At 34.0% G+C, this 20,598-nt stretch overlaps 1 long non-coding RNA gene across 1 annotated transcript in view; it reads left to right on the top strand.

The window, feature by feature from the left end:
- Positions 1–1,378: 1,378 nt before the first annotated feature.
- The window catches only part of LOC309636267, a 41,067-nt gene continuing 21,847 nt past the window's right edge, over positions 1,379–20,598 (top strand). The window contains exon 1 of the long non-coding RNA XR_014249345.1: positions 1,379–4,853. This is a non-coding gene — a long non-coding RNA (uncharacterized lncRNA). The remainder of the gene's footprint in view (positions 4,854–20,598) is intronic.

Genomic DNA, 20,598 nt, shown 5'->3' with positions numbered 1-20,598 from the left:
AGAATAATACTATGAATAGTAAGGGTAAAAGTAAATAGAATCATAACTAACATTCTTTAGTGCTTTGTGACAGCATTTTCCCACATGCTTTGCTTATACACTGTATAACCCAGTTTATCCTCACAATATCTTATGAAACAGGTATTCTTATTTCTTCATTTTGTGTATAAGAAACCTGAGTAAACAAAGTGGTTAAATAAAATATCGCCAAAGTAAGTGGCAGAAGTAATATTCAGATCTGAGCACTATAGTTCCAGGGCCTTCCCTGAAACTACTATACTGCATCTCAGTTGAAATCATAGTGTTTTATACAGTTTATATTGAGGAACATTTAAGAGCTGAGGAGAACTGATCTCAGGTATATTTCACAGGAGAAATACAAGTTAAAACGTACCTTACCACATGTGTTTGACAGGTAGATACAAGGCAGATAAGAGTATTGTATAAAACAACATTATGGGGAAAAGCATCAACCTAGGAAAATGTACTACCTCAAAGCTCCATGAAGACAGAGATCATGTCTGATTGATGCATTGCTAGATCTCCAGTGCCTAGAATAGATGCTGGGTTGTTGCTAAATAGCATTAGGGGCAAAAAGCACTAAATTTTATATTCTACACCATAAACAAAACTGTTGGTAGTCCTGTATGCACATTAAAATTCTCACTGCAAGGATAGTAAGCTGAATGATTTTAATATTATATTCTGTCTTCATTAAGAACTATTTGAAAATATTTTTTTCAAAGCCCTCTCTCCCCACCCATAAACAACAATAAAATTTTTTTTTTTAATTAATGGAAATATCAACCACATGTAAACATGGCCTTTATGATGTTAAAGTTCTCACTATGCTTTTATAGTCTTCATAGTGCATGTTCTTGTGCAATTTACTGGAGTTTTTGAGGTTCTGTCTCACACATTCTCCCTATTTTTTAGTATCTGGGAAAAATCTCCTTTGGAAAGCTAATAAAATTTTGGAGGTAATAGCTCAAAGGCAAAGTTAAAATGTAAATAACCTAAGTCATCAAACTTTTAGTGACAATTAAGGAAAGTAAACAATCTTGTTAAGAATTAACCTGAGTACAGCAACTGAACTTGTGTAAATATACAAATGGATCCCAGATAAATGTCGCAAAACTATTATCAAGATTAAGTGGCATGGCAATGGTAATTTTTTTAAGAGCCCACATTTTTATTGAACTATAATCACCGTGATTAAAAATAAAGTAATTGTCAGACCAAAAAAAGCCCAGGTAATTGAACAGAAAACTGATCATCATGAATTGGTGGGGTCCTGTGTGCTAGTGTCATGGTATTATGGGGCCAAATGTTACTACTGGAAATGCCACACTAACATCTAGCTTTGGTACATGTCCTTCCCAACGAAGAGTTATAGTTTCTTGGAGTTCTGAATTTTCAGAGCACTGAGAATACCTAACATGTACGTAACTTTTGGAAAGTCAGTCTTAAAGCTCTCCTTGCCAAACAGTTGCCATAGTGGGGAGTTGCCTTTTCATTCCTCTCTGAGAAGGGCTTTTCAGCCCTACACATATTGTTCTTTATGGATGCTCTCAGCTGTTGATTTGTGTAGAAAAATGTCAGTGCTTCAATGATTTCATAACGATTAATGAAAATAAAACTAGGAATAGATGGAACATGAGATGAATTTTATATTCCAAGTCATTAGTAGCCATATAGGGGGTTCTGAAAGACCCAGTAAAATTGATTATTATAACAAGGCAAATTAATGGTTTCTTCAGAGTTTAGAAAATAAACTTGATGAGTTATATGAGAAATTCATTACCAAAAATCGTTTTTCATATCTGAATAATGAATTACAGTCTATATACAACTAATTTAGATCCATTTTTGTGATGACATATTTGACCTGCCTTTGTTTATGGGATAAATGCAGCTGCTAAATGTGATTATATAATAACTAATTAATGTTTGATGGTCCATCAACTTGATCTATGAACTCTATTGTAAAGAAAGCAAAAAAGAACTATCAAATTGCATGCCATGCCCTGAAGTAGTCAAGATTCTTCTGGGGAAAATACTTTGAAGGAATTTTTTAGAAAGATATATTTTATTATCCTACACAATAATATCCAAATTAGATGCATCACTTCAGAAGGGCTGGTTTTCCCCCAAGTAAATTGATTACAAACAGAGTCCTTACTCATCTTTGTATTTAAAAGTAACACACGTTAATTTCAAAACATCACTTTAAAAATAATGTATTTTGATATGAATAACTTTTAGTGGGCAAGTTAATGGGGTAAACTTTACTTTTTATAATAGAAAATTGTATACATATATTGGATTTACACATGTTGACATTTTTTCTATTTAAAATAAAAATATAAAAATTAACTTTAAATTTTCTATTTAAATCATGGCTGGAGAGCAAGCATTTGTCTTCTCTCCCTTTTGAAACCCCATTGTCATTCGGTGAAAACTATAAAAAGGAATAATCCTGTAACCCAAACAAAAACATACGATGTGGTTATCAGCAGATGAGAAATCTCAATAAATTTCTAGAAAACGGAATATGCAAAGTAACTTGATGGGTGAAGTGAGAAAAGTAAGCCACTGTCCAGGATATATACAGCTTAGGTGAAAATGCTTTGAGACCCCGGGTCCAAGAAATGGGCAGGGGACGGGAGGTTAGAAAAGGAGTATTAACGCTGTGTTTAACTACAAAACACCTAGACAGTTCAACCATCCTACACAGCTTCCTTAATACGACAGCAAGCAACCAATTTTTTACTCCCTAGTCAAAAAATAAAGGGATTTTCTCCAAAGAAATTTAGTGAACATTTTGGTTCTTAATATTGGAGTTAAGCACCTGAGTTGAGTACTCTTCACTCTGGCATTACCTACATAAAGGGAGAAAAACCGACAATAACTTAGTAGGAAACACATCAACTGGGTCCTTCATTTTTGCTATGAACATCCAATCAATTAAAACCAGCAGCATGAGAGAGGAAAAAAAAAAAAAAAAACGAAAGGAAAATGTTAATGCCACAATGGTGGGAGAAATATAATTTGAGGTACAGACCAATATCAACAAAAGAAAATAAATCTTAAAAGGAAAAATTAGCAAAATCTAATTACAATTAAAATGTAATAGGAAACTAGAAGACAATCATTTTTAGGAAGTTACTTCTTCAAAGCAAATGAGTAAAATCAAAAAGGAAAATAACCTGGGATCCAGGAAACAGTGAATTGGAGACAAGAATATGATGAAATGAAATTTTAGAATGACAGCTGTGCTGTCTCAGATCTCAGTAAAGCAGGAGTTTGAAAAGTCTAGGAGGGACTGTCTTGGGGAAATGGATGGAAGAGTACGTAAAATTCTAGATCGGGTAGATATATAGTGGATATGGGAAGGTTCATTTTTCTTTTGTTAATAGAAAATAAAGGCAATTAAAAGACTCAGGAAACAAAATATGTAGAAAAACATCATTATCTACATGTAAAACACATATTAAAAGTGATTTAAATTTAAGCAAATGGCAGAGAATAAGAAAAAAATAGATTTTGCTGTGATGCTAGAAACATTTTCTTTAAGTGGAACAGGAGTTGTGATGAGTCTAGAGAGAAGGAAAGTAATTCTAACATACTAATAAGCTCTGCTGTTAAAAAATTCATGTAATTTTTATATGCATATAATTTTATATGTATAATTTATAAGTATATTATTAATATAATCTATATTTGTAAAATTTTAACATAATTTATAGTATATATAATATATATGATATCTATCTTTTTTAGAATTTGGAAATAAACTTTAGAGAAAGCCAGAAGACTTACATGTCACCATGGAACAGAATGCAAACAAAGGTATCAAGCAAAGGTACAGTAAAAAACTGTTGCAAGTATAAATGGTGAAAAGAGTTTATAGGAAAAGGTAGGTGCTCTAAAATTTTCATCTTAAATAGTAGAACATTTAAAGAAAATGTCTAAGGTAGGTGGAGGTAAGAACAGAGGTTTAAATACATTACTTTATATTAAGTGGTATCTAACCATACAAATAAATAATGCACTGCACAATCATGACCACTAGTATTGAATAATATTCCATTGTCCGGATGTACCACAGTGTATCCATTTATCCATTTACTGAAAGACATCTTGGTTTCTTCCATGGTTTGGAATAAAGCTGTTATAAGCATCCATGTGCAGGCTTTTTGTGTGGACATAAATTTTTAACTTATTTGGGTAAATACCAGTAAGTGAAATTTCTGAATCCTCTGGTAAGCTTATGTTTTGTTTTGTAAGAAACTGCCCAACAGTCTTCTGAAGTGGCTGTACCATTTTACATTCCCATCAGCAATGAATGAAAGTTCCTGTTGTTCCACATCCTTGTCAGCATTTGATGTTGTCAGTGTTTTGGATTTTAGCCATTTTAATAGTTGGTAGTGGTATTTCATTGTTGTTTTAATTTGCATTTCCCTGATGACATATGACCTTGAGCATCTTTTCATATATTTATTTGCCATCTGTATGTATACTTGCCCATTTTTGAATCGGTGTTTTTAAGAGTTCTTTGTATACCTTGAATAATGGTCCTCTATCAGATATGTGTCTTTCAAATGTTGTTTCTCCGTTTGTGGTTTGTCTTTCATTTTCTTGACATTGTCCTTCATGGAGCATGCGTTTTTAATTTTAATGAAGTCCAGTTTATTAACTATTTCTTTTCTTTTCTTTTTTTAATTAAAGGCAGAGCTGAGAGCAGCTGTGCAAAATTAGTACCAGTATCCTTCTACCCTCCATTTTATTTATTTATTTTTTATTATTTTTTTAAACATCTTTATTGGAGTATAATTTCTTTACAATGGTGTGTTAGCTTCTGCTTTATAACAAAGTGAATCAGCTATACATATACATATATCCCCATATCTCCTCCCTCTTGTGTCTCCCTCCCACCCTCCCTATCCCACCCCTCTAGGTGGTGACAAAGCACCGAGCTGATCTCCCTGTGCTATGTGGCTGCTTCCCACTAGCTATCTATTTTATATTTGGTAGTGTATATATGTCCATGCCACTCTCTCACTTCGTCCCAGCTTACCCTTCCCTCTCCCTTTGTCCTCAAGTCCATTCTCTACGTCTGTGTCTTTATTCCTGTCCTGCCCCTAGGTTCTTCAGAACCTTTTTTTTTTTTTTAGATTCCATATATATGTGTTAGCATAAACTATTTCTTTCATGGATTGTATCTTTGGTGTTGTATTTTAAAAGTCACCACCAAAGCCAAGGTCATACAGATTTTGTTATTTATTATGTTATTTTCTGGGAGTTTTACAATTTTGCATATTATATTTAGTTCTATAATCCATTTTGAGTTATTTTTTTGTGATAGATGTAAGGTCTGGTCTAGATTTTTTTTTTTTGCACATGAATATTGTTTCAGCATCATTTTATGAAAAGACTATCTTTGCTCCATTGTATTTTCTTTGCTCCTTTGTTAAAGATCAGTAGTCTATATTTGCATGGGTCTATTGTGTGACATTTTAAAAGCTGGCATAACATGCATAACAATTTTCACTATATCCCTTTGGAGATATTTCTGATTTAGTAACTAGGACAGACTCAAAAGAAAAGAAGGGAAACTTAGGAAAGAAGGAAAGTTTAAAAAAATGTCTAATTTATTAAAACAGATTTACATGTAAGAATTGCACACATATTAAATTAATAGCCAAAATTTACATCATACACATTATTTTCTGTTACAAGAGATTATTCCCTGGAGTAAGTGTTAGTTAGAACTGTGCTTCCAGATTCTTTTCAATGTGTAAATTATGTATGTAAAAAAGTATACATAAAGTTCCCCTCTACTCCATTTTCTTCCAGTTGACACTGATGTAAAACAGTATTTTCCCTTTCATAAACCTCAAATTCCCTTTTTCTATTTTGGAACAAAAAGAAAAGACATGTATGACAGAGTGGAGCTATTGATTCTTAATCTGGTTCCTAAAGTATAAAAGGAGTGAGATTCATGTACACACACATTGTTAAATGAACTTTTCCAGTTGTGTTTTTTTAATTTCATTGAGACTAATTAGTATGATCTATCATAGACTGCAGCATACCTTACACTTCCATTAAGGATAAAATACCTGTGTGCCACATGTGATTAAGAGAATCAGTAGGTAAGTGCCTCATTATGAATGTGATTATTAGGTGGTTCTGCCCCATTAAGGTCCAATAAGTATTCTATATTTACTAGAGGTCCAGCAAATGTTCAATTATAGGAGCACAATTTATATTCTCAACCTAGGTTGATATGCACACATACAGATCATAAACCTGATTGTACTGTGATAAAAATGAGGCTAGATTGAGTGATTTGCCTTTCCCATGTTTGGCAAAGTGGACACAATTGCTTTTTCCATATTACGTGAAATGCCTTTTCTCAAGAGCTTATGTCATCTACACATCCACTGTGCTCAGCACAACGCCTGCTCTAAGGTCATAGCAGGAGGGGATCAGAATGGACATGTAGAGGATACATTTGTTTCCCAACCTAACCTCCTACCATAACTTTATGATAACTTTAAGAAGTCTAGGAACTATGATAGAACATAAAATATGACATGCATCAGATAATGTGCACTAAATGGGAAATATATCTTGATACTCTGTTTTTTGGGGGATGTGTAAATATTGCAAAGTTTCATTAAATCAAATTTAAAAAGTGTTAAATTATGAAGGTCAACCCATAGAAACATATATCACTTTTTATCAGGTTATTTCGTCACCTGATATATCCCCCAAAATGTTGGTCACACCTCATTGGTAATAGTAAGCATCCCCTAGACATCCCCAAAATGGGGGAAATAAAATATTTGCCCCATCAACATGCAGTACCAGTTCACTCTCAATATGAGAAAATAGACAAGGTTTCACAAAGCACTGATCATTAAATATCCCATTAGTATCAGTAAGTAAGTACACTAGGGATATTTTCCAAGGCCTAATTTATCCAGTGATGTTACTAACATGTGCTTCTGTGTTCTCTGTGTTCTGATGCCATGTCTGCATGGCATCAATTTCTCTGGCACTGTTTTATGAATCTCTTGGGCTCACTTTACCCTATGTAAAGTAGATCTATTATTCTTTTAGCAAGCAGGTATTAAACACCCATTATGAATTAGGCACTGTGCTAAGATAGTGCATCTCTCATGACAGAAACTGCAGGAGATCAAATTATTCATGTTTTAGGTATCCTCTATGATTCAATAGGATCAAAGTACTGAATATGATGGAATGGGATTTTTTTCTTATTTGAAAATATTTGAAGACTATCTGCCACTTGTAGATTCTACTAATTTTCTACAATGTGAAAAATATTTACCAAATTGAGAAAACTGACACTTTCTCTATGGCTATAAGACAATATTTATACCTCTAAAATCCCTCTCAGAATAAAAAAAAAAAAAAAAAAAAAAAAACTACTAAGAAAGTAAAGTTTCTTTTTTTAGAAATATGTTACTAAGGATAATTTCAAATGTTTGTGTACAATAAACTCCAAAATGAATATAATTTTTATAATGCTTGTTTTCTGAATTTACTGTATATCTACCATTAAAACAGGAAACGAAGATATTTTACCTGAAGGTTTCCTTATGTGTGTGTGTGTATGAATGTGTATAGAGAGACAAAGAAAGGGATAGGGGAGGGAGAGAGATGGAGAAGGAGTGAAAGTTTAGAAGCATAGATTTTTATATTACCGCATATTTCCTGTATGGTTACTTATTCGATGAGGAGTTTTTACATATTTGTTTTTGCACTAAGGTCTTGGAAAATTCAGCAGTGTAACATCCTGAATCATTTACTTGAGGACAAAAGTTAATTCTTTGATTACTCTTAGATATAGAAAGAGCTAAAAAAAGAAAATGCCAGATCCTTCAAACTGAGGTCATTTTTTAAATTAGTCACATGGGTATTTTAAGAAGAAATGAAGCTCAGGGAAAAAAAGGAAAGAAAAACGGGGGTGTTTTTCTATAAGAGAAACTTCATAAAAATATTACTTTGGTCTAGTATAATATTTTGCATCAGATATTTATGTAAAACTCACTTTCATATTATTTCTTTTATTAAAAAATGAAATGTTGGTGGGACTGTAAATTGGTACAGCCACTATGGAAAACAGTATAGAGGTTTATAAAAAAAATCAAAAACAAAGCTACCACATGATCCAGCTGTTCCACTTCTAAGCATTTATACAAAGGAAATGAAAACACCAACTTGAACAAATATATGCAGCCCCATGTTCATTGCAGAATTATTTACAATAGCCAAGATAGGAAAACAACCTAAGTGTTCATCAATGATGAATAGATAAAGAAATTATGAAACATACATACATACATATATTATTCACCCATAAAAACAATGAATTCTGGCCATTTGCAACAACATGGATAGGTATTGACAGCATTATGCTAACTAAATAAATCAGACAGAGAAAGACAAATATGATCTCTCTGTGGAGTCTAAGAAAAAAAACAACAACAAAAAAACAAACAAAAACCCCAAAACAGGTTCATAGGTACAGAGAACAGACTGGTGGTTGCTAGAGGCAGGGGTTAAGAGAAATGGGTGAAGGGGATGAAAAGGGAAACAAAGAAAGAGAGAGAGAGAGAGGAGGAAAGAAGGGAGGGAGGGAGGGAGGATAGAAGGATGGAAGGGAGAAGGGAGGGAAGGAGGAAGGAAGGGGAGGAAGGGAGGATGGAAGGGAAGGAGGGAAGGATGGAGGGAGGAAGGAAGGAAGGGAAGAAGGGGGGGAGGGAGGGAGGGAGGATGGAAGGAAGGGAGTGAGGGAGGGAGGGAAGTAAGGATTCTTCAATATATGCAAATCAATCAATGTGATACACCTTATTAACAAATTGAAGAATAAAAACCATATGATCATCTCAATAGATGCAGAAAACACTTTTGACAAAATTCAATACCCATTTATGATAAAAATTCTCCAGAAAGTGGGCATAGAGGGAAACTACCTCAATGTAATAAAGGCCATATATGACAAACCCACAGCAAACATCATTCTCAATGGTTAAAAAGTGAAAGCATTTCCTCTAAGATCAGGAACAAGACAAGGATGTCCACTCTTGCCACTATTATTCAATGTAGTTTTGGAAGTCCTAGCCATGGCAATCAGAGAAGAAAATAAATAAAAGGAATACAATTTGGAAAAGAAGAAGTAAAACTGTCACTGTTTGCAGATGACATGATACTATACATAGAGAATCCTAAAGATGCCACCAGAAAACAGAAAACTACTAGAGCTAATCAATGAATTTGGTAAAGTTGCAGGATACAAAATTAATGCACAGAAATCTCTGGCATTCCTATACACTAACAACCAAAGATCAGAAAGAGAAATTAAGGAAACAATCCCTTTCACCCTTGCAACAAAAAGAATAAAATACCTAGGAATAAACCTACCTAAGGAGGTAAAAGACCTGTACTCAGAAAACTGTAAGACACTGATGAAAGAAATAAAAGATGACACAAATAGATGGAGAGATATACCATGTTCTTGGATTGGAAGAATTAATGTTGTGAAAATAACTATACTACCCAAAGCAATCTACAGATTCAATGCAATCCCTATCAAATTACCAGTGGCATTTTTTTTTTAATAAATTTATTTATTTTTGGCTGCTTTGGGTCTTTGTTGCTGCCTGCGGGCTTTCTCTAGTTGCAGTGAGCGGGGGCTACTCTTCATTGCAGTGCATGGGCTTCTCACTGCAGTGGCTTCTCTTGTTGCGGAGCACAGGCTCTAGGCACGCGGGCTTCAGTATTTGTGGCTCGTGGGCTCTAGAGCTCAGGCTCAGTAGCTGTGGCGCATGGGCTTAGTTGCTCCGCGGCATGTGGGATCTTCCTGGACCAGGGCTCGAACCCGTGTCCCCTGGATTGGCAGGCGGATTCTCAACCACTGCGCCATGAGGGAAGCCCACCAGTGGCATTTTTTACGGAACTAGAACAAAAAATCTTGAAATATGTATAGAGACACAAAAGACCCTGAATAGCCAAAGCAGTCTTGAGGGAAAAAAACAGAGCTGGAGGAATCAGACTCCCTGACTTCAGACTATACTACAAAGCTAGAGTAATTAAGACAATATGGTACTCGCACAAAAACAGAAATAGAGATCAATGGAACAGGATAGAAAGCCCAGAGATAAACCCACACACCTATGGTCAACTAATCTATGACAAAGGAGGCAAGGGGTATACAATGGAGAAAAGACAGTCTCTTCAATAAGTGGTGCTGGGAAAACTGGACAGCTACATGTAAAATAATGAAATTAGAACACTCCGTAACACCATACACAAAAATAAACTCAAAATGGATTAGAGACCTAGATGTAAGACCGGACACTATAAAACTCTTAGAGGAAAACATAGGAAGAACACCCTTTGACGTACATCACAGCAAGATCTTGTTTGATCCACCTCCTAGAGTAATGGAAATAAAAACAAAAATAAACAAATGGGACCTAATGAAACTTAAATGCTTTTGCACAGCAAAGGAAACCATAAACAAGACGAAAAGACAACCCTCAGAATGGGAGAAACTATTTGCAAACGAATCAACGGACAAAGGATTAATCCCCAAAATATATAAACAGCTCATGCACCTCGATATTAAAAAAAACAAACAACCCAATCCAAAAATGGGCAGAAGACCTAAATAGACGTTTCTCCAAAGAAGACATACAGATGGCCAAGAAGCACATGAAAAGCTGCTCAACATCACTAATTATTAGAGAAATGCAAGTCAAAACTACAATGAGGTATCACCTCACACCAGTTAGAATGGGCATCATCAGAAAATCTACAAACAACAAATGCTGGAGAGGGTGTGGAGAAAAGGGAACTCTCCTGTACTGTTGGTGGGAATGTAAATTGATACAGCCACTATGGAGAACAGTATGGAGGTTCCTTAAAAAACTAAAAATAGAATTACCATATGACCCAGCAATCCCACTCCTGGGCATATACCCAGAGAAAACCATAATTCAAAAAGACACATGCACCGCAGTGTTCACTGCAGCACTATTTACAATAGCCAGGTCATGGAAGCAACCTAAATGCCCATCGACAGATGAATGGATAAAGAAGTGTGGCACATATATACAATGGAATATTACTCAGCCATAAAAAGGAACGAAATTGGGTCATTTGTAGAGACGTGGATGAATCTAGAGACTGTCATACAGAGTAAAGTAAGTCAGAAAGAGAAAAACAAATATAGTATATTAACGCATGTATGTGGAACCTAGAAAAATGGTACAGATGAACCGGTTTTCAGGGCAGAAATAGAGACACAGATGTAGAGAACAAATGTATGGACACCAAGGGGGGAAAGTGGCGGCAGGGGTAGTGGTGGGATGAATTGGGAGATTGGGATTGACATGTATACAGCAGTATGTATAAAATAGGTAACTAATAAAAACTTGCTGTATAAAAAAGTAAATAAAATAAAATTTAAAACTTTTAAGTAATTTATATTTTATATGCTCTAAGACATAACAAGCGGAAGTCTTCAGTTAATGAGGAAACAAAATCCAAATATATGTTTTATTTTATAATTCAGCTTCTGTCTGTTTTGCCTGAGTGTTATGTAACAATGACTGAGCAAGTTTTTACCAGTTTTTCAGCATTTGTGTGGGACAGCCTCCCTCAAAATATAGTCAAAATGATGTATTTACTATTCTTCTGGGGCCTTTAGGAGCACTTCAGGAGGCAGGCTGCTATCCTCCACAGTGACAGAAGCTGGCATATAACGAGAAGCCCACCTAATGCTGGTCAGCGGAAATTCCCTGTGAGTTCTGACACTGTGAAGAGTGGTTTCAGACTGAACTCTAAAGTCAAAAAGGTAGACACAGAATTACAAGTATTAATTGCCTATAGGGATGCTTCTCTTTTGAGCAATGCTGCTCCAGGAGAAGCAGCCTGAGAGCTTTATTTGTTTATTGAAGGATGATGGTTCTCAGAGTACTTTCAAATAGGCCAGAATATATTTCGAATATATGGAAGCATATGGCTTCAGCATATTAACAGTGTCATGATCAGTGCATCATGAACATCCATTCTTCTCACATTTCTAGGCTCCTAGCCTAAGCAATTTTGTTTGAGGATCAGAAGGATTTTAAAACCTAAACTTAGAGATTTATAAGCAGATTGCTGCCACTGAATTTCTAATCAACCATCTGAAGTACTAGCACCTACCTCCACGGCCCCTACAAATTCACAGTTCTTAGTGCTTTGGTCAGTTAATCAACTAGGTGAATTTATATTCATGTTTATTATGAGATTTTTGTTAATATGTTGAGAATTCTGATTCCTAAAATATTGTTGATAATACTTTTAAAGGATTTCAATTGTGGAGATAAAAATCAGTTCTTAAATTTGAACTGTTTACTTCCTCTTTGCCAATATATTATTGACATATTTTTATTTAAATCCTTTAAAAAATTTGAAAGAACATTTTAGTTACTTCCCTTGTGTAGCAGTGGTTAAGAATCTGCCTGCCAATGCAGGGGACACAGGTTCGAGCCCTGGTCTGGGAAGATCCCACATACCATGGAGCAACTAAGCCCGTGCGCCACAATTACTGAGACTGTGCACCTAGAACCCGCAAACCACAACTACTGAGCCCGTGTGTACAACTACTGAATCCCACACACCTAGAGCCTGTGCTCTGCAACGAGAGAAACCACCACAATAAGAAGCCTGCACACTGCACGAAGAGTAACTCCCACTCACCACAACTAGAGAAAGCCCACGCGCAGCAATGAAGACCCAACAGATCCAAAAATAAATAAATAAAATAAATAAATTTTTTAAAAAGAAAAGAAAGAGCATTTTAACATTTTAAATGATAAATAACCCATAATTTCTAAAGTTCAATTTTCAAAAAATATTCTAAACAATTTCTAGAAATTTAGTACTCTTTATTCATAGATGGATAAAAATTTAAGTAAAAATTTTTAAGGATCTCTGTGTTTAGTCTATCCTATATTAGAAACAATTGTATCATGGGAAATTGAAAGAATGAACCCTTTATTTTCATGTCAACAATTGGTGAACAAAACATCTTTGGAAAGTATAGTCTTAGTTTATGGTAATGAAGTTTAAATATATTATTGAAAATTGAAACTGTGATATATATCATTCTGGATATAACTGAAAATTGCTCATAAACAATACATGAAAATTTTAACAGTGCCAGTTAATGTCTAGAAAGATATCATTTTTCAAATATATGTTTCTCAGGAATGGAAAACTTCCAACTTTTATAACAGCCTACAGAAAAGAAAATTTAGATATATGGAGTGTAACTTTAGAGTATAGATTTAGACCCACATAATTAGACAAATTATATGCCAGAATTTTGTTATAGGCTTTAGTAATAATTATTACATGTCAACAAAATTAAATGGATTATTTCTGAGAAAAGCTAGAAAATTATCTGTATCCAAGACAGATGATTTTCTAGCTTTTCACAGAAAAATCCATCTCATTTTACATATTCCTTCATTAGGTGGGGATTGGAAACATATGACTCTTATGGTCCTTTCTGACCTCTAAGATGCTGTGATTTTTCACCCCTCCCCATTTACACAAACATATTATAAAAGTGTAACTTCTCTAGTTGTGGGTTTGGAAAGTAAAAGCGTCCTATTGGGTTTATGCTGTGGACTTTCTCTATGTACCAAGAAGAATTTTTCTTGATACTGAGTCACAATATTCTCATGTGTATAGTCTGAAATAGCTCAGTTACATTTTGTTTCTCTGCTTAAGATTTATTTGGCAAACTTTCTTAGGGTTTTCAAGACTCCATTCAAGACCAATTCTCTGCAACCTTTCCTGACACCATTCCATTTCAACCAAGTAGAATCAGCCTTTTTTTTTTGGTTTATATTCTCACTGCATCTTGAACAACTTTTTGTTTTAGTCATAGGTCACTATAATGCCTGTGATTCTTTACAAATCTCTTTTCCCTTGGTAAACATAAGCTATCCAAGAACAAAATCATATTCATCTTTTTTGTCTCCAGTGTCTAGCATGATATCTGATACCTAGTAGGTGTCCAATAATTATTTTGAAAAATAAATAAATTAATGTATAAATAAGTGTCTCACAGGTGACTCCTATAAGCTTGCTTTGTTTACCAGACTCTTTAAATTCTGTGAGATTAAAATGATAAAATATGGGTTTTTTTCTAAAGATTGATCTCCACCATAAAATAACTTGATAGTATACTCTTTGGATAGTGTACAATTAATATGAAATGTCACAAGGAAAACTTATTTGTAACTAAGAATTTTAATTATTTCATTATGTCATAAAATATCAATTATCTCTAAAAACTGATATCTAATAATCTAAACAAAATCCATTTCAAATTTAAAATAACCTAGTAAAAGAAGAGCAAACGAAATTACTCACCAGGAGTTAGGTGATAATAATATTAACAGGAATGTGAGCTTAATATCTGCTTTTCACTTACTATCAAACCAAAGACGTTTCTTCTCATCTGATAGTTCACTTCTGAGAGTCTGGAAATAAAGCTTATTTTAGCCTGCTTTTTTCCAATCTGTTTTCGCTAAAGTATATTGTAAGAAACACACAGGATAGTCTTTAAAATCCAAGTAAAATGTTTTGATGTCCACTATCAATAATAATATGAAATATAAATCACATATCAGTTTACATATTTTTGGTAGTGATTATGTATACCACTCATTTTGATGTCTAAAAATGGTCATTTTTAAAATTCTGTGTGTGGAGCCCATCTATTCCATCTGACTATATTCTATCAAAACTACTCCAATCTTACTGATAGTTGGATAAACAGATTCTCAATATTTCCTTATTGCCCTTTCAGAATCCCTTGCAGTCAGTTCTTACTCTGCAAAACGCAGTGCCCAGAAATACTCTCTTCTTGGTCAATTCAGCCCTTTTATTTTCCAGCTGGCCCCCTTCCCCTCAATTCTAGATCCATCCTGCCCTGCCCTTGTGCTTGAGCCAGCAAGACTCATGTCACATTGCTGCACCTTGTGTGCACAACGGCCAGTCCTGTTTGCTATGGACCCTCACAGTGCTTCGGAAACATCTCCATCACACACAGATCGTGCAGCATGCCCCACTGGTGAGCAGAAAGCAGAGAAAATCTGTTGCAAGACACCGAGATGCCTGTCCTGTGACATCTTTATGACTGTCTGCCAATATAAAGATTTTTATTTTCTGAATGGCAAGGCTGTCCTAAATTTATATTGCATTCATCTCAGTACCAAGAAAATGTTATGTACTGAGTAAATATTTAAATACATAGATATAGTTACCAGAGTTTCTTTTTTCATTTGGCACAAGCATAACTTAAATGATCCTGGGAAAGTTTTATCTTGCAATAATGATTTCTAACTTGGTAAATCCAGTGAAAAAGAAAAAAAAAAAATCTTCTAATGAGAAAAATCATTACAAATACACAAACTAGATTTTAAAATAATTCACCATGAGTTTTAAGGATGTCAGTGTGAATTTGCATTCTCATAATCTGTATGTGATAGCCAATAGGCACATGAAAAGATTCTCAACATCACTAATTATTAGAGAAATACAAATCAAAATGATAATAAGGGGCTTCCGTGGTGGCGCAGTGGTTGAGAATCTGCCTGCCAATGCAGGGGACACAGGTTCGAGCCCTGGTCTGGGAAGATCCCACATGCCACGGAGCAGCTGGGCCCGTGAGCCACAATTACTGAGCCTGTGCGTCTGGAGCCTGTGCTCCACAACAAGAGAGGCCACGACAGTGAGAGGACCGCGCACCGCGATGAAGAGTGGCCCCTGCTTGCCGCAACTAGAGAAAGCCCTCGCACAGAAACGAAGACCCAACACAGCCATAAATAAATAAATAAATAAAGTCTTGGTACAATAAGATCCCCCCAAAATGAAACCTTTCTCAAAAAGTCTCTGTTATAAAAAAAAAAAAAAATGATAATGAGCTACCTACCACCTCACACCAATCAGAATGGCCATCATTAAAAAATCTACAAATAACAAATGTTGGAAAGGGTGTGGAGGAAAGGGAACCCACCTACATTGTTGGTGGGAATGTAAATTGGTGCAGCCACTATGGAAAACAGTATGGAGTTTCCTTAAAAATTTTTAAATGGAGTTGCCATATGATCCAGCCATCCTACTCCTGGGCATATATCCAAACAAAACTATAATTTAAAAAGATACATGCACCGCTATAGCAGCACTATTCACAGTAGCCAAGACATGGAAGCAACCTAAATGTCTATCAACAGATGAATGGATAAAGAAGATGTGGTACATTTATACAATGGAATACTAGTCAGCCATAAAAAAGAATGAAATAATACCATTTGCAGCAACATTCATGCAACTAGAGATTGTCATACTAAGGGAAGGAAATCAGAGAAAGACAAATACCATATGACATTACTTATATGTGGAATCTAAAATATGACACAACTTATCTATGAAACAGAAACAGACCCGCAGACATACAGAAAAGACTTGTGATTGCCAAGGAGGAGGCGGGGTGGTGAGGGAGGTATGGATTGGGAGTTTGGGATTAGCAGATGCAAAGTATTTTATATAGAATGGATAAACAAGAAGGTCCTACTGTATAGCACAGGGAACTATATTCAATATCCTGTGATAAACCATAATGGAAAAGAATATGAAAAAGAATGTATATATATATATATATGTATAACTAAATAACTTTGCCATACAGCAGATATTAACATAACATTGTAAATCAACTATACTTAAATAAAATAAATTTTTAAAAGTCTATATGCAACTGGATTAGTATTAATCAAATATTATTAAAGATCAATGATTGCAAGAAAATAATCACAAACCATCTGATTAAAAACACTTTCATAAAGTGGTTCCAATTTATCATTAAAATATATTAACATATTGAGGGCAGAGAAAGTATGTTTTATGTTTCTTTTATATCAAACTATTTCTTCTAATTGTATGTTTTGGTTTTGTCTGATGATCAAACAATATTTTTTGAATAAATGAAGAACATTTTGTGGTATTAAAAATAGAGCAACATGAAAATAAATTATTGAAACAGTCATTTCTATAAGGGACAACCTAAACACAATAATTGATAAGAAACTTGTTAAGTGGCTTTTATATTTTTCTAGAACCTGGTCCAGAAAGATTATTCAAAAATGGCAAATATCTCCACTAACTTTCCACTTATTAATACTTCTTGAGAAAATCTTGTCTGTTTTATAATTTTGCAAATAAAAGGGCATGGAATTTTTTGTATACAATACCTATGAAGTGTCAACATGTAGAAAAAACTTTTAAATCCTCAACACTCTGAATAGTGGAAAGGTATTATATATTATTTTACCTCTCACTTTTCCTCATGTCTCTAACCATTTCAGAGTAACTTCAACTTTCTTATCATTGTCCTTCCATCTGATAAGCAGAACATAAAAATAGATGACATAAAAATCTGCTACCATTTCAGAGAATTTGTTAAGAGCCAAGAAAACAGGAAGTGACAGCACGTCAGTAACTTGTTTAAATGTGAACTGGAGCAAAAGGGTGTAAATCATTTGAATTCCACTTACTTCCACACTTTTTCAGATATGTTACTAGCAGGCAAAAATGCAAGGTTTTATAAACATTTAATTCCTTTAAGTCCTTATCTTTTAGCTCCTCACCATGAGAATTCTTTAGCTAGAAAAGTGTGTGTATAATAGTCAGTGGGCTATTTAATATAAAAATTTTAGTTTCTTAGATTTTAGGGGAATCAAAAAACAATTAGTAAAAATAATGGTAAGTAAAAAGTTTTGTTTCAAAAAAAACTGTTTACCTTCAGCTTTAAAATGTAAAAGGAAGGAGGCAAAAGAGGCTTCTAACAGCTTTCAGCTAGATATTTTTAAGATATTCTGGAAAAATTAATATCAGCTTTATGTATGTATAGCTGACCCTTGAACAACATGGATTTCAACTGTTCAGGTCCATTTACATGCAGATTTTTTTCACTAAATATGTATTACTACTACGGTATTACATGATCCTAGGTTGCTTGAATCCAGGGACGCGGAACTGCAGAAACAGAGGACCAACTATAAATTTATACAGGGATTTTCAACTGCACGAAGGGTTGGTGCCCCCAGCCCATGTGTTGTTTAAGGGTCCCCTGGATATGTCTTCTGATTACAAAAGTAATGCATATTTACAATAAAAATAAGTGATAATATAAAGAAGAAAATAGTAGAATTTTATTTTTTTAATTTCAGGAATCCACTCACTTATATTCGCCAAAATTCTGGGATATGTTTTTAAAATATCTATTTCATGTGTTACTACATTGCCTTAAATAATTAGGTTTTTTTATTCCTCTCATTGTAATTTTTCAAACATTTTCTCTTTTCCTCTCCTTTTTTATTTAAACATATATCTAAGTTATGTATTAAATTCATATAAATCATTTATAACATATGTAGAATTATTTTAAAAAAGAAACAAATACTCATATGCCCAAATTTTGGTTTAAGAAATAATATTTTGCTGTGGGATATTTCACATTAAACTGTCCCATAAGCACTTAAGAATGTGGATGTATCATCAGAGATTATGTAAACTATCAACTTATAAAGGTAATCACATAAAAATATAGAACAAATATTAGATTACTGAGGAATACAAGAAGTCTGAAGGGGAGCACAAATTTATTAATTGTATAAGCTATCTGAAATTTATTTTTACCTTTGGTATGCCGTATTTATAACAACTTGTTCCTTAATCATTTATATTTTAATAGTCTGTTTCCTTAGTCATGCCACTTTAAAATATGACATATTCCTATAAAATGCTCTGGTCTCTTTCACGGAACTTTTCAGATCTATTGGTATATTTGTTTCTTAGAGTATAATAGCACACTTTTAAAAAATTGATGGATATCTGGCCTGGCAGGTTACATCTATTTTTCATATTATGTTTTAAGATTTTTTATAGTTATTCTAGCAGCTTTAAAGTTCCATATGCATTTTAGAATCATTTTGCCAAATCACCTCTCCATTGCTTTTTTTTTTTTAATTTTTTTTATTAAAGTTTAGTTGATTTACAATGTTGTGTTAGTTTCTGGTGTATAACAAAGTGATTTCCATTATGGCTTATTGAATATTGAGTATAACTCCCTGTGCTATACAGTACAGGGATATTGAATACAATTCCCTGTGTTATACAGTAGGACCTTATTGTTTATCTCTTTTATGTATAGTTGTTGGTATCTAGTACCCCAAACTCCTAATTTATCCCTCCTTCACCCCCTTTTCCCTTTGGTAACCATAAATTTGTTTTCTATTTTTGTGAGTCTGCTTCTGTTTTGTAAATAAAGTCTTAAATATTAGATATGACACCATGATACAAATGAGTATCATATTTTAGATTCCACATATAAGTGCTATCATATGATATTTGTCTTTCTCTGTCTGACTTACTTCGCTCAGTGTGATAATCTCTAGGTCCATCCATGTTGCTGCAAATGGCATTGTTTCATTCTTTTTTTATGTTTGAGTAGTATTCCATTATATCACATCTTTTTTATCTGTTCATCTATCGATGGACATTTAGGCAGCTTCCATGTCTTGCCCATTGTAAACAGTGCTGCAATGAACATTGGGGTGCATGTATCTTTTAGAATTATAGTTTTGTCCAGATATATGCCCAGAAGTGGGATTGCTAGCCCATATGGTAGTTCTATTTTTAGCTTTTTAAGGAACCTTCATACTGTTCTCTATAGCTGTTGCACCAATTTACATTCCCACCAGCAATGTAGGTGGGTTCCCTTTTCTCCACTAAATTCTCTGATTTCTTACCCAGTCCAGTGGTATGAAAGTTATCAGAAGCTTACATTTGTCAAAAAGTCCTTTCTGTGAATATTCTTGAAGATGAAGCATTTTTTGCAAAAGCATCAGAGTAAAACAATAAGTATCTATAGATGATGAAGACTTAAAATGGCATGGTTAAATATATAATTATGATGCAATTGATGAAAAAGTTGGTTATTTCTTTGACAGATAAGATTTTAAGATAGTAACTAGAATTATGACTGGTAAAATACCCAGACATATTCAAATTTTAGTAATATCATATCGTGTCTAGAACATTTAAATTAATAACATTCATCCTGTAGGAGAACAGAATTTGTTACCCCAAAATATGTCTCTTTGGCATATTAATTATTTTAAACTGGTTATTTTCTAAGAAAAAGAAGATATAGGAAAAATTCTGAAAACCAAGTAGGAGTTACCGTTTTTGTAAGAAACATACACATTTGTAAGAAAAATCTTCATTTGTAAGGGTGTCTCCCTCACTGTACCAGAAACAGGAGGATGACCAAATTGCTAGAAACTCTTATCAATGGAGAAGACAATGATTTAAATCTGCATAACAAGCTTACCCTAGTTTACTGTGTTTTTCCTGATAATGTCCCAAAATTGACTCTCCCCACCCTCAGCATCCTCTTTTGGCTTTAGCTGAGGATGGCATTTAAGGTGAGGG

The sequence above is a fragment of the Balaenoptera borealis genome, assembly GCF_965194805.1.
Source record: "Balaenoptera borealis genome assembly, chromosome: 10".
NCBI classification, from domain to species: domain Eukaryota; kingdom Metazoa; phylum Chordata; class Mammalia; order Artiodactyla; family Balaenopteridae; genus Balaenoptera; species Balaenoptera borealis.
This window is presented reverse-complemented; position numbering and strand designations above follow the sequence as displayed.